A 21,593-nucleotide genomic window follows, 5' to 3' on the forward strand; every position below is an offset into this window, starting at 1 on the left:
CACATGCTCAACACAATCTCTGAGACAATGCAGAGAATAAAGGAGGTATTAAGCTATCACACACCCTTTCTCCATTTATTCCCCAAATCATAACAACCTAATCCTAAACTCAAAGGAAAACATAGACACGTAATGCTTTGAGTTACTATGCTTACAGAAAAATGGAAGATAGATGGATAAATACAGACATGCATAGGCACACATGATACTCCTCCACCTTTTCCCATTTAAAATATCACAAACACTGCACCAGGTCAAGAGACAAATTGATTCTTTTGAGAAGCTTCACAGTATTCACAGTATGGATGTCCCATGGCATATCAAACTTTCTTGTTGATGGACTTGAAAGGTTGTACTCATTTTTTACTGTTAAAAGCAAGCAGACATTACTGTGAATGGTAGGCTGATGACCTCCAGAAATTGACTCCTTCATACCAGCAACAGACATTGTCATGAAAACTGTCACTATCACCTTTCCTGACCTCTGAAAAATAGCCAAAATTTGCACTAATTCAGGGATCCTTTATGCAAGTCAAGCAGCCAAATCTCAGCAAGAACAGAAAGTTTTGTAGCACTTTTAACTTGCCCTATTCCTATCTCCTCCTCCCTAGGTCCTTGATAGCTTTGAAAACCAACAACTGGCAGCCACACTGAACCAGCAGCCTGCAACCTCTGAAGAGAGAAAAGGGTTGGAAGCCCTTCAAAGTTCAGGCCCCAGAGAATTATCATTATGTGACTTCTCAAGTGCTCCCCCAAAGAGTCCCAACAACAAGGCTTTTCTTTATTTGATCTGTGTCAAATAAAGAGCAAACAGTATAAATAGCTTTTGGAGAGATACACGGGAAGGACAATTGTGGAAAACAGATGAGTAGTGACTGTTGTATGTCATGACTACCTGAGGCAGTGGTAACAGGTGGAACAACCTATAAGCTAATAAAAAAGGAAAAGTTAGGCAATCAGATGACTGCGGAAAGCTTGGAAAATCTCTGACATGTTCTTGGGAACCAAGAAGGCACACCTAGGATTGTGAGAATGTTAAGGAAAAAAAACTAAGACCTTCCCATGTTCTCATTTCTGGTTGACCTTCAGGCTCTATGCAAACAGCAAGTAATGGCTAAAGTAAAAAAATGTCAACTCAGTTGCTGAGCAGTAAAAGCATTCCCCAAGACACAAAAAGGCCCTTGGAAAAGATGGAGAATGTTCTGGTTCCAGATATATAAATATAAAAAGTTGCTCTCCAATTATCAGCTAACCACTGAGATAACAGCACATATTTCAATGACCACACATGACAAAGAACACAGACTTGATAGAATTAGTTCAGAAAAGACACTAAACAACAAAAATGACAACAAAAATCACAATGAATCCTGAAGGGGGGGAAGAATTTGATTTATAGAATTATAACATTATATAATTTTCAATGTCTAGTTTTTAAATAGAAAATTACAAGACAAGCAAAGAAATTGTAAATTATGGTCCAGATATGGAGTGGGGAGCAATCAAAAGAAAATATGTCCAGAAAATGTTCCCAGGAATCCCAGACATTAAACTTATTAAAGATTTTAAATCAGCAATTTTAAACTAAAGGCAACCACATATTTCTTAGAACATTAAAGTTGGGTTTCTCCCAAGAAAATCATAAATGAGTGGAACTCGATTTCAGTTCATGTTCCCCTCTTCCCCCACCCTATTCTCCGACCCCTATTCTACAGATCTTTCTTTTGTTCATCTATTTATTTTATTTCTGATTGGTTCTTTCTATTTATACCTAAAGGTGAAATTCCCTGTGGCATATTTATATAGACACACAGAATGATTTTTAAGAATTCATTCCACATTTCCTCCCCTCTTTCCCTCTTGATCTCCTTCTTCTACTTCAATGATCTTCCCTAAATCGTTATGATATCATCCTCTCCTCCTTTCCTTTTTTTAAGGCAACCACATCTTATAAAGAAACTATGAGAATTATATCACCAAATGTAGACTATCAATAAAGAGATAGAAAAAATAATAATAAGTGAATCAAAAATGAGCAGAGCCACAGAGACCCTTGAGATACCACCAAGTATATGAACATCTGCATAATGAGAGTTCAAAGAAGAGAGGAGAGAAAAAGTATATTTGAAGAAATATAATGATCCAAATAGTCCTAGAATTGACAAAAATGCTAATCTACATGTTTGAGAATTTCAATGAACCCCAAGAAGGGTAAACACATAGAAAGGAAGTCTTAGGTACATCATAATCAAACTTTCAAAGGCAAAGAGGCCATCACAAAAGCTGCAAGTAAAGAAGTAACCTCTCACATGCAGGGGTGAGGGGGGCTGCTCAATCAAGTTAACAACTGATTTCTCATCAAAATCATGAAGGTCATAAAGCAATAGGATCACATTCAAAATACTGAATGAAAAAACTACCAACCAAGAATTCTATATCCAGCAAAATTATCATTCAAACATAAAGAAGAAATTAAGATAAATTTGTTGCTAGCCAACCTGCCCTACAACAAGTAGCAGAAGGGGTATTTTGGGCTAAAATGAAAGGATACTGGACAGTAGCTCAAATCCACATGAAAAAATAAAGAGTACAGATGAAGATTGCATAGTTAATATAAAAGAGTATGTAATTACGTTTTTGTTTATAACATTTTTTCACCAGCCTAATTTAAAAGACACACCATAAAGCAATAACTATAAATCCATGCTGATAATCATACAATGTGTAAAGATATAAAGTGTATGACAATAACAGAAAAAGGAGAGGGAGTAAATAGAGTTATGTAGCAGCAAAGTTTTTATATACATTTTAAATTATTTGATATCAATCCAAGGTAGATTGCTATAACTTAGACTATTGATTGTAATCCCCAGGGCAAAAATCAAGAAAACGCCACTTAAAAGAAATGATGTGAATTTAAGTGACTGTAAAAAATATCTGTGAAGTTAAGTGATAATGTGTATCTATGTAATACAAAGTGTTACTAATATAATACCAGACCAAAGACCTAAAACATAATAGAGGAACAAAGTGTAAATGGATAAGCCAGTCCAATCACAAAAAGAGAGATTGGTAGAATGGGTTTTAAACACATAAGCCAATCATGCTTTCAAAAACAGATAAATTTTACATTCAAATATGCAGATAGATTGTAAATATATAGAAGAAGGTATAACAAGCAACAACAAAATACATTTTAAGACCAAAATAATGTTACTGGAGACACAGAGAACATTTTATAATGATAAAAGGGTCAATTCATCAAAAAATATATACCAATTATAAACATATGCATCAAACAACAGAATCCCCAAAATATATAAAGCAAAAACTGCCAAAATTAAAGGGAAAAATGAAACCCTTAACAATAATTATCGGAGACTTCAATACTCTACTTTTAATAATAGACAGAATGCTGAGGCAGAAGGAAACAGGACAATTAAACCATACTGTGAAACAACTAGACCTACCAGACATCTATAGAAATTCCACCCCAAAACAGCAAAATGCATGCTTGTTCTCGAACACATATGGAACATTGTCTAGGACACACCATATTTGAATCCATAAAAGAAGTTTTAATAAGTTTAAATGAATTTAAATAATACAAAGTATGTTTTTCTGAACAAAATTAAATGAAATTACAAATCAATAACAGAAGTAAGCTTGGGTAATTCACAAGTATATGGAAAATAAATAACATATTCCTAAATAACCAATGATTCAATGAAAAAATTATAAGGAAAATCAGAAAATACTTTGAGATGAATGATCACAAAAACAAATTATACCAAAACTTTGGAAATACAGTGAAATAAATGCTTAAAAGTAAATTTATAGCTATAAGCACCTAAAAATTATTTTTTTTAAGATTTCAAATCAATAACCTAACCTTCCATTTTAAGAAATTAGAAAAAAAATTTAAAAGCAGTAAAAGGAAGTAATAAAGATTAAAATAGAAATTAATTAAATACAGACAGAAAAACAATAAACAAAACCAATGAGACAAAACTTGTTTGAAAAAAAAATCAACAAAATTAACAAACCTTTAGCTAGACTGACCAAGAAAAAAAGATGACTCAAATGACTAAATTTAGAAATTCAAGAAGGAACACTACTGCTGGATTCCTTCCTTATACCATATTTAAAAATTTAACTCCTTTTGGATCATAGACATAAATGAAGTGCTAAAACCATAAAATTCTTAGAAGAAAATGTTGACATAATCTTCATGACCTCAATGAGGCAAAGGCTTCTTATACACAACCCCAAAAGCACAAGGGACCAAAGAGAAACAGATAGCTTGAACTTCATCAAATTAAAGTCTTCAAGGGATGGGGATGTATCTTAGGGGTAGAAGGCTCACTTAGCATGCACCAGGACCTGGGTTCAACACCCAGCATTTGAAGAAGAAGGAGGAGGAGGAGGAGGAGGAGGAGAAACTTTAGTGCTTTAAAGGGCACTAATAAGAAAGCAAAGTGATAACCCATAGAACGGGAGAAAGTATCTGTAAATCATGTCTCTGAAAAGGGCTTTATATTTAGAATAAGGTTGTCACAAAGACACTAACTAGTGTTGGTAAGGATATGCAGGAATTGGAAACCTCAATGCATGCTGGTGAGGATTCAAAATGGGCAGCCACTTTGGAAACTATTTGCATAATTCTTCATAATGATAAATGTGAAGGTGCTATGTGACTGAGCAATTCCAATCTTAAGTACACACTCAATAAATTTCAGAACACATGTCCATCACAAATCTGACTTAAATCTGTCAGATCAACTCTACCAGCATTTTGATACCTACTATGTTCATAGTAGAGTTATTTATAATAGCCAAAACGTGAAACAATCCAAATGTCTACTAACTGATAAAAAGAAAAATGTGATAACTCCATAAAATAGAATTTTATGTGGTCATAAAAACAAATGAAATACTGACACATGCCACAATACGGATGAACCTTATACACACTACTAACTGAAGGAAGCCAGACACAAAACACCATATATTGTTCGATTCCACTTATATGAAATGTTCAGGATGGGCAGATCCATAGAGACCAAAAACAGGGGTTGGAGGAAGGAGAGAATAGGGAACAACTGCTAGTGTGTACAGGGGTTTTTATTGTTGTTGTCATAGAATGAATATGATCTTGATTTAGGTAATGATGATGGTTACACAACTTTGTGAATATAAGAAAGCCTACTGAGTTATGCACTTTAAATGGATGGATTTTATGAAATGTGTATCTCAATAAAAATAAAAATGGAGAAACAAACATCTCTCTGTACATGTATTGCTACATGCTGCGGTTTTATTTCTAAAGAACATATTCCCAAGTAAGAGATGGATATAAATATCAAAGAACTTTTTCCCCCTAATTTTGTATATTGCCAGATTATTTTTCCAAAGTGGTACACTAATTCATACACAACTAAAATGCACTGAAAGTTTCATCTCTTTCAGAGTTCTGTCTCACTAATTTTTACCAAGCTGATGGGTGAAAACAAGATCATTATTTAAGCTCCATTTCCCTCTTTAATTTTATCAATATGCAAACTTTCTTTTTATCAATATACAAATGAGATTTCTCAAATTTTGAATTGCCAAACTGTATCTTTTGCCTATTTTTCTATTAGGTTGTTTACCTTTTTCTTAACAATTTGAGAGCTTTGTGTATGTTAAATTTTTGTCACCCTTTAGCTGTCTTAGTATTAACAATTTTACCTTTTTGTTTATGGTATCTACATCCTTAAGATATTATATGCAGATACCATAAACATCCTTAACATGTCCATTTAGATTAGTAGGATATGATTTGAACTATTTGAAAAAGCAAGAAATAACCACATGACAGATTCGAGTCATGATACAATAATATTAAAAAATTAAATCTATTTCTTGAAATTAGCAATTCTAAGCTTGATCTTGTCAAAATTCCAGAGCATTGTTTTTCACATTTTTTTTCTTTTTTGGTTTCAAGACCTCTTCAAACTCTTAAAATTGAGGATCCCTGGGATTTTTTTGTGTAGGTGGTTTATACCTATCCATTTTTACTGTATTTATTCGTTTCATTTAAAATATTTATTCATTCATTTACTTTAAAGAACAATAATGAATAGACTGCATACTAGCATCAATAAAATAGTGTATGAAAAAATAAGTATATTTTCTTAAAAAAACAAATTAGACAAATGGGCCACATTATTTTATATATTTACAAATCTCTTCACCTGCTGTCTTGATAGACAGTTCAATTCTCATTTCGGTATCACATTTAACCTATTTGTAATAAGTTGTTTTGCTTTAAGTATATGATGAAAACTCAAATTCAAACAGTCAGGTAAGTAAGAAAGGTTTAGGGGAGACATTTAACTGACTTTTCAGGTAATTGTGGATATTCTTTGATAACACATCAAAACTAGAAAAGTACCAGGTGTGGTGGCACATGACTACAAAACTCAGAGACTCCGGAAGCTAAGCCAGGAGGACCACAAATTTGAAGCCAACTTGGGCAATTTAGAGAGGCAACTTAATGAGACCCTGTCTCAAAATTAAAAATAAAGCTGAGTGTGGTGGCACACACCTATAATCCCAGAAGCTCAGGAGGCTGAGACAGGAGGATCACGAGTTCAAAGCCAGCCTCAGTAAAAGCCAGGTGCTAAGCAATTCAGTGAGATCCTGTCTCTAAATAAAATACAAAATAGAGCTGGGATGTAGCTTAGTGGTAAAGTGTCCCTGGGTTCAATCCCCAGTTTAAAAAAAAAAAAAAAAAAAAAAAAAACCTTGAAAAATGATAGTTGCTTAAAAGTACTCACAATGTGAAATCTGAAACAATATCAATGAACTTTTTTACTGTTACAAGAAAACATACTGGGCTGGGGATGTGGCTCAAGCGGTAATGCGCTTGCCTGGCATGCGCGCGCGGGGGGGGGGCAGGGGGGGGCGCTGGGTTCAATCCTTAGCACCACATAAAATAAAGATGTTGTATCCACCGAAAACTGAAAAATAAATATTAAAAAAAAAATCTCTCTCTTTTCTCTCTCTCTCTCTTTAAAAAAAAAAAAAAGAAAGAAAGAAAACATACTGATCTAGCATTATACCTTGACATTAGGAAAACTCATTTGCTAAAGCAAAAGATTTTCTAAAATGGACATGTTTTATGAAACAAACATTTTAAGAATAACATTTATTAATATCACCACTTATTTTAGCTGAAAAAGTCCTGATGTGTTAGGAATCCATCAAGATCACAATGATGGACACAAGTTTTCCAAAATTCTAATGTTTACTAGAAAACCCAGATTTTACCATTAGCAAGAGATACTATCAGTTCGTGTTTTCTCAAAGTGACAAACACACGTTTTTGATGTTTTTGGTGTTTTGTTTTGTTTTGTTTTGTGTGGTGCTGGGAATTGAAACCTGGGCCTCAAGCATGCCAGACACACACTCTACCACCAACATATATCCCCCCATAATTCATTCATTTTTAAGAAAAAGTCTACCAAATACCTCAATCAGAATAATCACATTTTTTCAGTGATTTTGCAATTAAAACTGGTGTTCTCTGGGTTGGGGGAGCAGGGAGCAGCTAATTCAGCTGCCAGTCCAAACAATGTGCCTGAGCTTTTGTTGAACGTAACCATTGTAGTATGCAGTGGAGGAGGTTGATGGGCACTCCCTGTTTTGTCACGGAAGCCATTCAAAAGGTATAGAACCAAGAGAAAGTTAGTGGTTCTCACTTCTTCACCAAGGCATTCTAAAGGAATACTAGCTCTTAAAAAAAAATGAATGTGTAAAAAACAAAATGACTAGTAGTTCAGGGCAGTTAGGTACCCCTGACTGTATGTATGACAAGAAACAAGCAGTTTGACTCACCATCAGTGCAAAGGGCAACACAGTCACTCCAGGACAAGCCATGAGATTCTGAAAGGCTATTCACCATTTTGAATATTTCACGACCCTGTGTTTGTCAATTACCCCGAACTCCCATTAAACACAGCTTCCTTTAAGGACATGTTCATTGGATTAGCTGAAACCAACAGAACAGTAAGACCAGCCTCCACTTATCAGCTAAAAGGACAATTTTGCAAACAAGCTATTAACTTAATCTTCATGTTCACAGCTACAGCTTTAATTCAAAGGTTACGATGTTGTTGGCGAGGGGCAGTGCCACCTCTTGGCTGACTCTTCATTACTAGTGCAAAGCCGGCTGGGCAAGGCTTCCCTAAGCTGTGTGATCACTTACCCAGCCCGTGCAATATGGTTACTTACTCTAAGATGCTGGTTGTTCTTTCATGTCGACTTTGAAAAGCTGTAACAAATAATTTTGGAGTTCTAAAGGAACTCATCATGTCTATGTTTAAAATACTCAATTGTTTTTTTCTTAAAACTCTGAATAATCGGTCCAAAAAAATGAAGTCACAACTTAATTACCACCATAATAACACTTCATTTTTTTTTCTGTTGCCTAAGACACAACACAGTGAATTTTTAACATCTACAGCGCTGAGGTGGGAAATGGCTTTCTTCACATTTTCATTTCTTATTTACCATTTCTTCCAGTGTCTGTGGATTAAATGTTGCCCTTCAACTCCGTCCTCTTCAGCATCTTTCTGCACCTTTGGGAAAGCACATCTTCGAATCCCCTCTTTTAAAGTTAATGATCCACTCTCAAAAATAATGAAAATATGTTATAAATTCCATTTTATTTTTAAATGAAATATTCAGTTCTAAAAGAGTAACAATTTCAGACAAAATTATCAAATTTACAAGAGTTTTTTTTTTCAGAAAAAGATAAAATTCTGAAAGAAGACAAAAGTTTATTTACATTTTGTTATATTTCTGTACAAGTGCAAGAAAACTGTTGGGACTTCCAAATAGCAATTTATGAAGATTACAGTAGGAATAGTTAAGACACCAAGAACAAAAGTACTGAGGACAAATGGAGTTGAACTCAAAAAACGTGCACATATACCCCTCGACTACACTAACTTAGAAAATTCTAGAGAACCTAAGAATACACAAACACACGTTCCATTGCCCACCAGAACAATGACATTGTCACATTCTATAGAGCTTTTGGAAAACTCTATTGTACTCTCATGTAAAAAGGAAATATTGTCTTAGCATTATAATGAAAATGGTTTCAACCCACAGACTCCCTGTCAAGGTCCCAGACACCCCAGAGATCTGCAAGAGCACATTGTAAAAATCTACCATCCTTGATGGTTTTATTTGGAAGCTTCAGGGATGCTGGGTTGAACTGGTCCTGAAGGTGAAATCCAAAAACAGAAAGAAAATTGAGGCATAGGAAACTTGGTCTTTTCTGTAGCCTTTTGAGCTTCTAACCAGGCTCAGGAGACTTGATTTCTCTGGACAGGAAGTTTCATAAACACCCACGTTTTCTTGGGCCTCCTCTGGCAGCTGCAGGCTTCCAAAAGAGAAAAGACAATCAAGGACAGCCCACACGTCATTCTTGCTTCCCTGAAGCTTTTCTCCCTGTTCCTGGGGATGCGTTCAAACTGCACTGTCAACCTCTCACATGTGCACACCATTCTGGAGATGGGTCATAAACATTTAAACTATATTGGCTCCATAATGGGGACATTTTGGCTCCAGACTGTGCTGAACTTTGCCCATTCCAGAAATAACCCGTAAGACATTCCCAAGGCACTGAGTGATGCAAACCACATTTATCCACTTACCATGGACAAAAATGTGACTGCAAAGCAGAACCTCGACTTCTTCCCAGATTAAAGCAAGGATGTGAATAGTGTCCCTAACACAAAACCTGCTTTTACCCTTGCCTTGAAAACAATTTTCCAAGGCTCACGACAGAATCTTTCAACTGTAAAGGTGATTTTTTGTTTCACATCAGGTACCGTCTCCATCCTCTGCCCTAAAACAGAGTTGAGGGGATGAGGTCCAGCAGACTCCCATGTTCAGGAGATTTGCAAACCATCATTAATCGTAACTATAACAGGTGTCGTAGTTAAAGCAGTAACAATGTGTCTGCCCCATATATTACAGGCACAGCCGTCAAACATGAGAATTTATTCCATAGGTACTTTCAAAAACTTCAGTATTATCTGGTCCTATACCAAGATAGCAGAAGGCTGCCATTTGACTCAGTGCCCTCCCTGGAACACGATTCCTTTCCTATCTCGTTAAGGAGCTGTCTATCTGGATTAGTGATCTCTGGCCGCCATAACAAAGTACCATAAACTAAGCAGCTTGAACAACAAACGTTTATTTTTCTCATGGTTCTGGAGGAGGAAGTCCAAGATCAAAGCATGGGCAGAGCTGGTTTCTCCTGAGGGCTCTTTTCTTAACTTTCGGAAGGCCGTCTTCCCCCTGCATCTTTTATTTAACTATTATTATTCTCATTTGTTATATATGACAGCAGAATTCATTACAATTCATATTACACAATTCATAGTACACATATTACACAACAGAGCACAATTTTTCATATCTCTGGTTGTACACAAAGTGTCTTCACACCATTCGGCGTGTGTCTGTGTCCTGATCTCTTCTTGAAGAGACACCAGTAACATTGCATTAGCAACAACTCCAAAGCCTCATTGTATCTAATTACCTCTTTTTAGGACTCTATCTCCAAGTTTAATCTCATTCTGAGGTTCTAGGGGATAGGAATGTGGCGGAGGGGACACAATTCAGCCTATAATATTAGCTAGCCTGTTACCACTTCAAATTTCCCTGAATTTTTTTTCAGTGTCGGCCAGGCAGCAAATTTTATCTACCTTGTACACCTGGGAATAGACAGCACTTAGCATGCAGTGATACATTAATAAACAGTTTTTGAAACATATGAAAGTTTACAAATGTTCACTTATAGATTATCAGCATATCAAAGATGAAAAAATATTAAAACTTAAAAAATCCTATTGAGGTAACTCAGTTCTACAGTTTTATAATAACAAATGCTCCTTTATTTCCAAAGTGCCCCCAAAGAAGCAATAGACCTGAAGATTATTACATGATGTCATTCTAGGGCCTCAAATTATGTTCTGAATGGTAACTGAAAATAAGAGATCCAAATACACTTTTCAAATATAATTTTCAGAATGAGGCTTAGGATTGATTTACCATGTCACTACACGAGAAAAGTTTTATTTTTAAACTGTGCTATACATGGGCTAAATCCTCCCATATTGATAAGTCAGTCTGCCTGCGCATGTGAAGGAGCCTTCTCACAAACCACAGCATGTGCAGATTAAAGGAAAATGCTTTTTCATCAAAAGTGTCCCACATATGCTCTCACACCATTGAAGTTCATATGTAAATGAACTCATTTAAAGTGTAAGTATTGAAAACAGGAAATTAAGCAAATCTGGGTGGCTGGGTTGGCTTTTTGTTTCTTGTATTTTTTTTTTATCCCTCTCTGTAAATAGGAAAACGGGTGCTCCCCAAGGCATACAGGAAAGTTGGGACATTTATATCCTCTATTCCATGAACTCAGAAACATCTGCATTTGCATCTGACATTATATGGCCTGAGTATCTAAACTGAAAATCATCCACATACTATATCTGGAAAATTATTCATCAAAAGGAAAAGTATTGCAAAATGTAGCCGGCCACTGGAAGGTCATGGAAAAAATCTTTAAAAAAAAAAAAAAGAGAGAGAGAGAGAGAGAGAGAAAGAATTAAAGAATTCTAAACTTCATAGAATTAACCGGAAACTTCAGAAGTTCAAGATTGGTTGCTGCTGGTTTTAGTCTTAAAGACCAGGGAACTCTGAAATACCTTTACTAGGGACAACAGAAACAGAAATAGAGACATTGTGTGGACCTCAGTGGGCCACCCCAGTCACTCAGCAGTCCAAAAACAATCTCTCGTGCCACATTTAGGGAAAAGCACAATTTTAGGAAATCCAAACAACCTGTGAACTCTCTGACCTACAGATAACCTATTCGGCAACAATGAAACTCGAAAAAAGATTTCAGTTAAGAAAAAAAAAAGGAAAAGGAAAAAGAAACTTGTAGAAGAAAAAAAAAATCCCCATTTCAGGAATCATGTTGATAAAATCTCAGATATTTCGGATCCTTGCCTTCATGGGTCTGCTCTGGTTTGGAAATCTTGCTGATTTTCCTGCAATACTGAATTAACTGTGGAGCAGACCTCCTACTGTGGCCTCCAAATGCAGAGCCTATCATCCCCACAGCTATGGGGGATCAAACCCAGGGCCTTGCACCTACTAGGCAAGTGTTCTCCCACTTAGAATGTGCAACCACAAGAGGTGAAGATCCAGGCAAGAGGGGACGAAGTTTGAATATGTTGTGGAATTGTTCTGGAAACTTCCCTCTGCTTTATGCAAAAACCATGGCCAATGGACTATACATTTGATTTCCATCCAAAAAAAAAAAAAAAGTACTTGAAAAAAAATTGTTTTTGCATTTGAATTGTGCAGGCCTGGAAAAGCAGGAAAACTTTGACTTTTTTGTTTGGTTGTTTCTGACTTTTTTTTTTTTTTTTTTTTTAAGTACTGAGGATTCAACCCAGGGTTGCTTTACCACTGAGCTACATCCATAGTCCTTTTTATTTTTTGTTTTGGGACTGGGTCTTGCTAAGTTGCTTAGAGTTTCCCTAGATTGCTGAGGCTGGCCTTGAACTTGCAGTCCTCCTGCTTCAGCCTCCCATATTTCTGGGATTATGAACAAATGTCAGCATGCCGACTTGACATTTCTTTTTGTCCCTGGGATGAGAGGAACTTTTTGACAATAAGAAATTTAGCAAGCTTTTCCCATATCAAAGGCAAAGGGAGGAGCTGGGGTCAGGGCTCAGGGGTACGTGTGAGGCACTGGGTTCAATTCACATCCCTGCATACAAATACATAAAGGCCCATTAACAACTTTAAAAAAAAAAAAGTGAGAAGAGTTGGAATAACCACCTTGAATAAATAGAGCTCACTCCTAATCAAAATAGGGAAACATAAAAATAAAAACGGGGAAACCTAAGACTTTTTTAAAAAGAAGCCAGTTCATATGAAAGATATTGGAATCAAAAACGAGGGTGTGGTGAGAACAGAGAAGACCCTGGATGAACAATAGCAGGTAGTATCAGAGGAAACCCAATGCCACAAAACAAAAAATGGCGTGTCTCCCCGAGGCTGTCCTTGGTGTGTGGGAAGTCCAGCCTCACTCATCTCCTCATCCCACCAGGTGTCCAACTCTGAAGGAACCAGATAATGAAGACATAACCCAGTCCAGGACCAACCCAAGAACAGCCCCATCCACAGGGTCCAGCCCTGAGTGAGGACACTGGAAGTTCAAACGCCAATCTCCTTCCCTTTCTACTTCCTGAGCTGGCCCATTGCCCATGTGCACCTCCCAAAAATGTTGTCAGATTTTTGTTCTTAAGGATGGACCTTTGAGCTTGGTGTGCTGGTATACACCTGTAACCCCAGCTACTCGGAGGCTGAGGCAGGAGGATAGCAAATCCAAGGATGGCCTGGACAACTTAGTGAGACCCTGTCTCAAGATAACTTTTTACATGGAGCGGGGTTGGCTCAATCTCCAGGAACACACAAAAAAAGAAGACGAAAAAAGAAAAGGATGAACCCTTAGGCACACATTCTCCCTTTCTATTTTAAAAGGAAGATAAAAGTCTATTTTATAATCTTCAGATTGCCAAACACAGACCTTCTGGATAACGATTTAAAGGAGAAATACTATCAAGTTGGACAGGAAGAGAAAGGAGGACGTATGCTCCCCCACAATAAACCAGTGTTTATGTTCGCAACAGTTTATATGTGATCGTGGACATTTTGTGACCAGCAGTGTACCCCGTGAAGCAGAACCATAAAGTGATTCTCTTAATCCCCTTTAAGTTATAAAAATTAAGCCAGATGGCTCTTCAATGGCTCAGAGATACCAAAAAGACTCACTTTCATAAACTCCAATCTATGTTTCCAATGGACTTCATCAGAGTGCCAGACACTCTCAGCGGCAGGAGAGACAAAATAACTGGCAGAAAATCTTCACACTTGAGCTCTCTCTTTGCCTTCATTACTATGGATTCTAAAAGGAAGCTTTCTCCACTCATAGGGAAAATTATTTGTTTTCTTTCCTAGTCATGATTTTTTGTTATTATTATTATTATTATTATTATTATTATTTTATGGTACTGGAGATGGAACCCAGGGCCTCCTGGCATGTGCTTACACCCTCAGCCACATCTGTCCTAGTCCCTCTGAAACCTTTCTGACCTCACCAAAAAAAAAAAAAGTGCAACGTAAAGACTATGAACTAACACTTCATCGCCAGTTTCTGAGCCTTCCCTTCACTTATGTTTCAACTTACATTTTTTTTTCCATTCATTCAAATAAAATTTCCATGGCTGGGGACCAAGCTCAGTGTTACAGCACTTGCCTAAAATGTGAGAGGCCTTGGGTAAAATCTGGAACAACAGGAACATTAATTAATTAATTTCCAAAATTTCAACAGGTCCCAGATTGGCAATAAATAGCAAGAGGGAAGGGAAGGTAGGAGTCAACAGGTTCTGTCAAAGAGACGGCAGAAACTAACTTGTATTCTGCCACCCTCTTGGATTAGGACTACATAGTTCCTCCTAAAACCACCCTGCACCCATAGGCAAAATTGAAGACATGTGTAGGAATCAGGCTTTGCATAATCTGACTACATCTCATTCTAACAATTCTCGAGGAGGGAAGGTGGGAGGAAATTACTTGGACCATGAAAAAACGCCCTTACTGAAGACAGGGAAAGGCCAGGGAAGGTTTTATAATAAGGTTTATAATAGAACATTTGGGCGGGGATGGGCTCATTGCTCAGCCTCGGGGTGTGCTGTTAATAAATAAGCAAGCACTGGTTGGCCGCTGTTTTTAAGTGCCATAGAACTTATGATGTCAGAACTCATTATGCACACAGGGGCTATTTACTGCCTCATAAACTTGTAGACAAGGAAATTGTTAGTGGAAAAAAAAAAAAAAAGGTTTCCAAAGCTCAAACGCAATCCCTCTTTGCCAGTTTCCCCCAAGGACTAACAAGTCCATCTCCAAGGACTTCTCCAGCCAAAAGCAAAGTTCTGTGTCCAGAATGATTAAAAAAAAAATCTTCCTGTGCTGGTTCTATTTTGAATACTTATGCTACTTCTGAGCCAGGGTTGGGTCAGGTTGGAGTGCATAGAAGAAGCTTGTCCATCATGGCTAGCATGAGAAAGGGTGAGGAGAGAGAGATAAAATGAAGAAAGGAGAAGACCAAAGACAGAAATCCCCGCCTCATCAGTTCTATTATCATAAGGATGCCAATAGCCCCACCTCAAAGCCAACTCTTCAAAACTCGGCTTAAGTTGACAATGTAGGCACCACAAGACACTAAATGCTATTAGAGACACATCTTGTTCACAATAGGCACTCAAAAAATATTTGCTGAATAAATGATGAGCAAGAAAAATGTCGTCCACATCCTTCAGTCTTGGGAATAGATAATAAATAAACCCAAATATCATCCTTCTGGGAGAAAATGCATGTGTTTTTACAGCAGCCCTTGAAAGTAGTCCCTCCTCCTGCAAAAATATTGCCAGGTTCTGGAGAGGTAGTTCACTGGTAGAGTGCTTGCCTAGCATGCACAAAGCCCTTAGCTCAACCCCCAGAGCTGCATATATTCATCTCATAGCCTATCTTTGAATTTTCTCTCCTATGAGAAACTTCATATTCAACATCCATTTCTGGTTCTTTAAGTCAGAAAATAAGAATTAAGGATTCTTAATATAATAAATGATATCCAAATCTATCTTAAACTCATGCCCAACATTATGGTTAATGACAAAATAGTAGGAACATTCTCACTAAATGAGGGAGACAATAAAATATTCATTATCACCAATATCATTTACCACCATGTAGACATTCTAGCCAATGCAATAAAACATGAAACAAATATAAGAGGTACAATGATTAGCAGCATTTCCCAAAGCATGTTCCTTGGAACACTACTTTTCTGGAATGTTAAACTAAGTCAGTTTCTTTGCTGTAAGACTTCTCAAAAACCTTTAAATATCCCAAGATTTGCTGAGCCTCCAAGATGGGAAATATGATCTGGTGTTTCCCAACTTTTTGTATATTGAATTGTTTTATTACCAGAGAATTTAAAAAGCCTCTGGTTCCTTGGAATACTCTTTGGAAACTCCAATTACATTTCTTTTGATCTTTCAGTTATTTTAATTTATGTATTCATTCAAATACATCTGTCTTCTGTGAGCTAGAACAGTTGTTATAAACAACAGCTTTGGCATTAGAAAAACCTGGGTGTAAATCCTACATCCCTGCTGAATAAGGGACTAAAAAGGATTCTTTTGTCTTCCTTGACCTTTGGTTCTCTCATATGTAAAATGGAGATTACAGGAAATAACTAGGTTAGCAAATACATGGAAAATTGTTTACCCTCCAGCACATTTTAAAAATCTTATTAAAACAACCATGAGATACCACTTCTTTATAAAATAATCATAGCTGAAAAGAGTGCAGTGAAATAAGGGCTTCTCTTATCATGTCTAGTAAAGCAAAGAAAACAATTTGAAAATTTAATCAAAAGTCTTTAAATTATTAACATCTTTCCATCCAGCAATTTCATTTCCAGGAAATAAAAGTATAATAAAGATATTATTGATATTTTCTGATAGTCACAAAACACTGGAAGGAATACAAATGTCCATCAATAGAATATTAGTAAGGTGAGGCTCTTAAATTCCTAGTACCTAGTACCACAGGTAATTCTAGTGACAGTTTTAGGAAAGATGCTCTTTTGCTTCTACTCCACCATGCCCCATGTTCAGACAGAATCAGATACAGAATTTGAGATAAATAAAATTTTATTCTGCCTCAACCTTCTGTTTGCCTCTGGGATTACAGGAATGTGCCACTGCTCCTGATTTCATTTCTTAATCCCATGAGAACATGAGACGCAAGAGACTGTGTGGTTTAGAGAAGGGTAGCCCCATTCCCATCTCTAGAAGGATGTCCTGAGTCGTGCCAGTCAATTCTATTGAACAAGCCTATGATTGGCTTCGAAAATCTGTAACCTTCCCTTGGAGACTGTCACCAGTCTGGGGAGAAACATGGATATAAGTTGATGTCCCTCCCCCCCGCCCACAAACAACAAAACAAAAAGGGAAAACTTCCATTCCACTATTGGGCATCTTTTCCACTTTTATCCTTTTGGATCATGAAGGAAATAATGAAGCACATAACTGTCACTGGTGCTATCTAACAACCAGGACACAAATAATTTCTAGGATGAATTATATTTTTTAGCCAGATATCTGTGGACTAGTTAAACAACCTGCTCCAAAACCTGCCCTACTCCAATATATGCCTGTACTCTTATTAGATGAGATAACACACTTAATATTCACGCCTCCTTGAGTAAGGAATTCTATTGCTTGCACCCTAAACCATCCTAATTGATAACATTCTGTTTCATTATAGGTTAAAAATTTGACAAACCACTTTTGATTTTGGGAGGTGAATCTTCACCTCCTTAAAGACCACAATTAAAATACCTCTTTAGAACCAAATGCTCCTTAAACATGTGAGCTTCCCATCGTGAGTACCATCCTTCATCTCTTGAATCAGAGTCATGATTCTCTTCAGAACCTCCTCCTAGCATTCTGAGTTCCAGCCCTGGAAGCATCACCTGGCATGGGTTGAATAGTGTGTTGAACAGCTTTACATACCTGTAATACTCTTATGGCCCAACTTCAGTTCTTACAGCAATTAGGAATGATCTGTGACTGAAATGGGAAAAATCAACACACCTACCTACATGTGCCATTACAGTGTGAGTGCTTCATGTAAAAAGTAGGGAAGGCTGGGTTGTAGCTCAGTGGTAGAGCGCTTTCCTGGCATGTGTGAGGTGCTGAGTTCAATTCTCAGCACCATATATAAATAAATAAAATAAAGGTATTGTGTCCATCTACACCTAAATATATACATATATTTAAAAAAAAAAAGTAGGGAAAGTCAGGTGGCTGTCAAAAGCATTGTAACCTACTGAGCTATACTGGAAAAGTCCAGCAATGCCATGTGGTTGCAATAAAATGGCAGGTGTTTAAGGGTTGACTGTATAGAAAAAGAAGAGCCCAAAGGTCAGACTGTACCATTAACACTGTCTCTTTGATTCCAAACAACTAGCACCTAAATGGGGAAGGACAATCCAGGTCCCTTGCTCTTCTTGATGTTTTTTGAACATCCTATAATCATTTATTAGGGTCCCTGAATCTGTTGCTCTTTATCTGCACCAAATCATTTCATAGTTGACTGCTCCCAGACATCTTATCTCTCTATCTTATCACCAAGGTGGATCACCATCATGGACCTTATTTTCTCATTCAGATAGGGTCTATGCTTATAGCACTTTTCTTTAGCTGAAAGATTCTTGTGCATTTGCTTATTGTCTATTTATCTCCCTATCCCTCAAAGTTAAACATTGAAAGCAGAGAACTTGAGTGCATTTCCTGATTATTTCCCAGGACCTAGAGTGCCCAGCTTCGAGCAGGCACTTAAAACCTGTTTGGGAAACAACAGAACTGGGTGATTAAGGAAAACTCCAGGACCCACCTCCAACAATGCTGTCAGCCCACTCACTGTTTCTACAGCCTCTGCTTCTGTCTGTGCACTGGTTTCTTCTATTCTAATGGGCTTCCCTAAAAAGCCAGAGAAGTGATGAGATGGCTACTGAAACGTCCAAGTATGCACTCTTGATGCCCTAATCCAGGAGAAAAAGATGAAGAAAAGTTATCTCTTACTGTCTTTGCTAACAAGACCAGAGAAGGACTCTAAATGACAGAAGTTGATCCTGTGCCTGTACTTTGACCAATCACTGTGGTAGCATAGGCAGGCACAGGTTACATGACCACCCGGGGTCTAATGGTATCACTGCTGGGTGATTGCACCAGGAGGGAATGGAAGGAAAGAATAGAGATCCTTAACAATATGGAGATGCTGACACCAGTTCAGGAAAGGAAGAAAAACCCGGCAAACCAAAGAAACATACCCTCAGCCCTGTATATTCACAGGTTTTAGATCCTCAGATTCAACCAACCCTGGATGGAAAACATTTAAAATTTTAGAAAAATTGTATCTGTGCTGGACATATATAGATGGTTTTGGGTCCTTATTCTCTAAAAATAGATTATCATAACTACTTATATGTATTTACCTCATGTCATGTATTATAAATAATCTAGACATGATTTAAAGTATATGGGAGGATATGCATATGGTACATGCAAATAATACATCATTTCTTAATTGACACAATAATTTTATATATTTATGGGGTACAACGTTATTTTTAAAACATGTATACATTGCACAACAATCAAATCAGGGTTTTTAGCACATTCATTGCCTAATATCATTTCTTTATGGCAAGACCATTGAAAAACTTCTCTTCTAGGTATTTTGAAATACATAATACATTATTGTTATGTGTAATCACCCTACTGTGCAACAGATCATCAGACCTTACTTCTCCCATATAACTGTAACTTTGTGTCTGCTGAGCAATCTGTCTCTACCCTCCCAATCCCTGCTCTCTGCTCCAAGTCTCCAGTAACCACTATTCTACTCTTTACTTATATGCTGTTAACTATTTTAGATTCTACAAATGAATACAATCTTACAGAATGTGCCTTTCTGCACCTGGCTTATTTCTCTTAACATAATGTCCTCCTGGTCCATCTATATTGTCAGAAATAACAGTATGAAGAATGAAAATTCCTTTTACAGCCAGGCTAAAGAGCAGCACCAGCTCTCAGGGAAGAAAAGGTTTATACAGCACAAAAAGTTACAAAAAGAGAGATGTCTTGGGAACTTACAGCTAACANAGCTATTGTCTATTTTTTTAATAGAACTATTTGGGTTTTTGCTATTGAGTTGTTTTCCTTACATATTCTGGATATTAATTCCTCATCAGATGCTTAGTTTGCAAATATTTTCTCTCATTCTGTACATTGTCTTTTCACCCTGTTGATTGCTTCCTTTGCTGTGCAAAAGCTTTTTAGTTTGATGCAATTCCATTTGTCTATTTTTGCCTGGTTGTCTGGTATATTTTCTTTCTTCAGGGATTCCTAGATTGTGTATGGATACCAGTACATCTAGAAAATGTTCTACATATAGCAAAGTACTTAAATTTTTATACCATATTCTACCATACTGCTTTCTTTCAAAATTCCCAATTATTACCAGCAATGTCAAGCTACATTGACTTCAGGGTTTACTTTTACTCTTCTAATGACTCCATTTTCCTAGTTTCAAAGACTAATATGCCAAGTTGTTTCTGTTCTCTAGAAAATATGCCAAGTTGTTTCTGTTCTCTAGAAAAGACAAGCAAGTTACCCAAAAAATTGCAATGCAGGTTATTACATTTAAAAAATGTAGAATCTTTTTAAAGTCATTTAAATTTTCAAAATTTAATCCTTTTCTTAAAGTAATGTTTAAAGACAACATGAACTGGGTTAAGAAATGGTTTTTGTTTTGTCTCGTATTTCAGATTCTGGATGCTTTAATCAGCTTTTTTGCCACTGTGACCAAAAGCTGACAAGAACAATTTTAGAAGAGGACAAATTTAATTGACTTACAGCTTCAGAAGTCTTAGTCCACAGACAGACAAATCCATTGCTCTGGGTTCAAGGTGAAGTCAAACATCTTGTGGAAGGGTGTGGCAGAGGAAAACAGCTTATTGGATGAAAATCAGGAAGCACAGAAAGCTCTTTCTCACCAGGGACAAAATATAAACCTCAAAGGCGTGCCCACAGTAACCCACTTACCCCAGCCACACCCCACTGGCCTACAATTACCACCCAGTTAATCCCTATCAGGCGATGAATACACTGATTAGGTTAGAACTCCCATAATCCAATCATTTGTATCACTAAACTTCCTGGCATTTTTCACACTTGAATTTCTGGGGGTCACTTCACACCTAATCCATAGCACTGTGGAAGGAACCCAGGGCATTCTGCAAAAACATAGGTTAAATGGAAGACGTAGAGGTAACTTTAATGATGCAAATGAGCTTTTCTGCATCACTTAAGACACCTAAAATTCCACTTTTTAATTCAAGATATGAAAGTAAATTGCATTATGTGATTATATCAGAAAAGTGAATATAAAAACGTAAAGAGTATAAATGCATAGGTCAGGAAAAATAATATTTTTAGGTGGTATTACCTACACTGCCAACTCCAATCTTCATTTGCAGGAACATCCAAAGTCCAGACATCAGTCAAATATTGGCCTTGAAATAGTTCCCTAGTTAGAAAAGGATAAGAAATACATTAGAATGAATTTAAGACACCCCAAATTTCTGATCCCTTTCACATTACTAAGAACTTATACATTCTGATGTCCAAAAATAAACACAAAACAAAATGACTAAACTTGTTCTTCAGTCATGCTTACCTACAACATGCACCTAAATTCTATTCCATTTTATTAAATCCTTATGGCCATAAAATGCACAACTCAACTGCATTTTTTGAAACTGATTTACAAATGGAAAGGTTTTAGGTCTCAGATCTTTTCTGAGAGCCCTCCAATTA

The 21,593-nt window shown here is 36.7% G+C and overlaps 1 long non-coding RNA gene across 1 annotated transcript in view; it reads right to left on the bottom strand.

The window, feature by feature from the left end:
• Positions 1 to 21,593, bottom strand: part of LOC125615948 — a 61,083-nt gene that overhangs the window by 26,568 nt on the left and 12,922 nt on the right. Inside the window, exons 2-3 of the long non-coding RNA XR_007346553.1 lie at positions 21,223 to 21,303; positions 8,557 to 9,436 (exon numbers count right to left, since the gene is read on the bottom strand). This is a non-coding gene — a long non-coding RNA (uncharacterized LOC125615948). The remainder of the gene's footprint in view (positions 1 to 8,556; positions 9,437 to 21,222; positions 21,304 to 21,593) is intronic.

Source organism: Marmota marmota, unplaced genomic scaffold (assembly GCF_001458135.2).
Source record: "Marmota marmota marmota unplaced genomic scaffold, marMar, whole genome shotgun sequence".
Taxonomy (NCBI): Eukaryota; Metazoa; Chordata; class Mammalia; order Rodentia; family Sciuridae; genus Marmota; species Marmota marmota.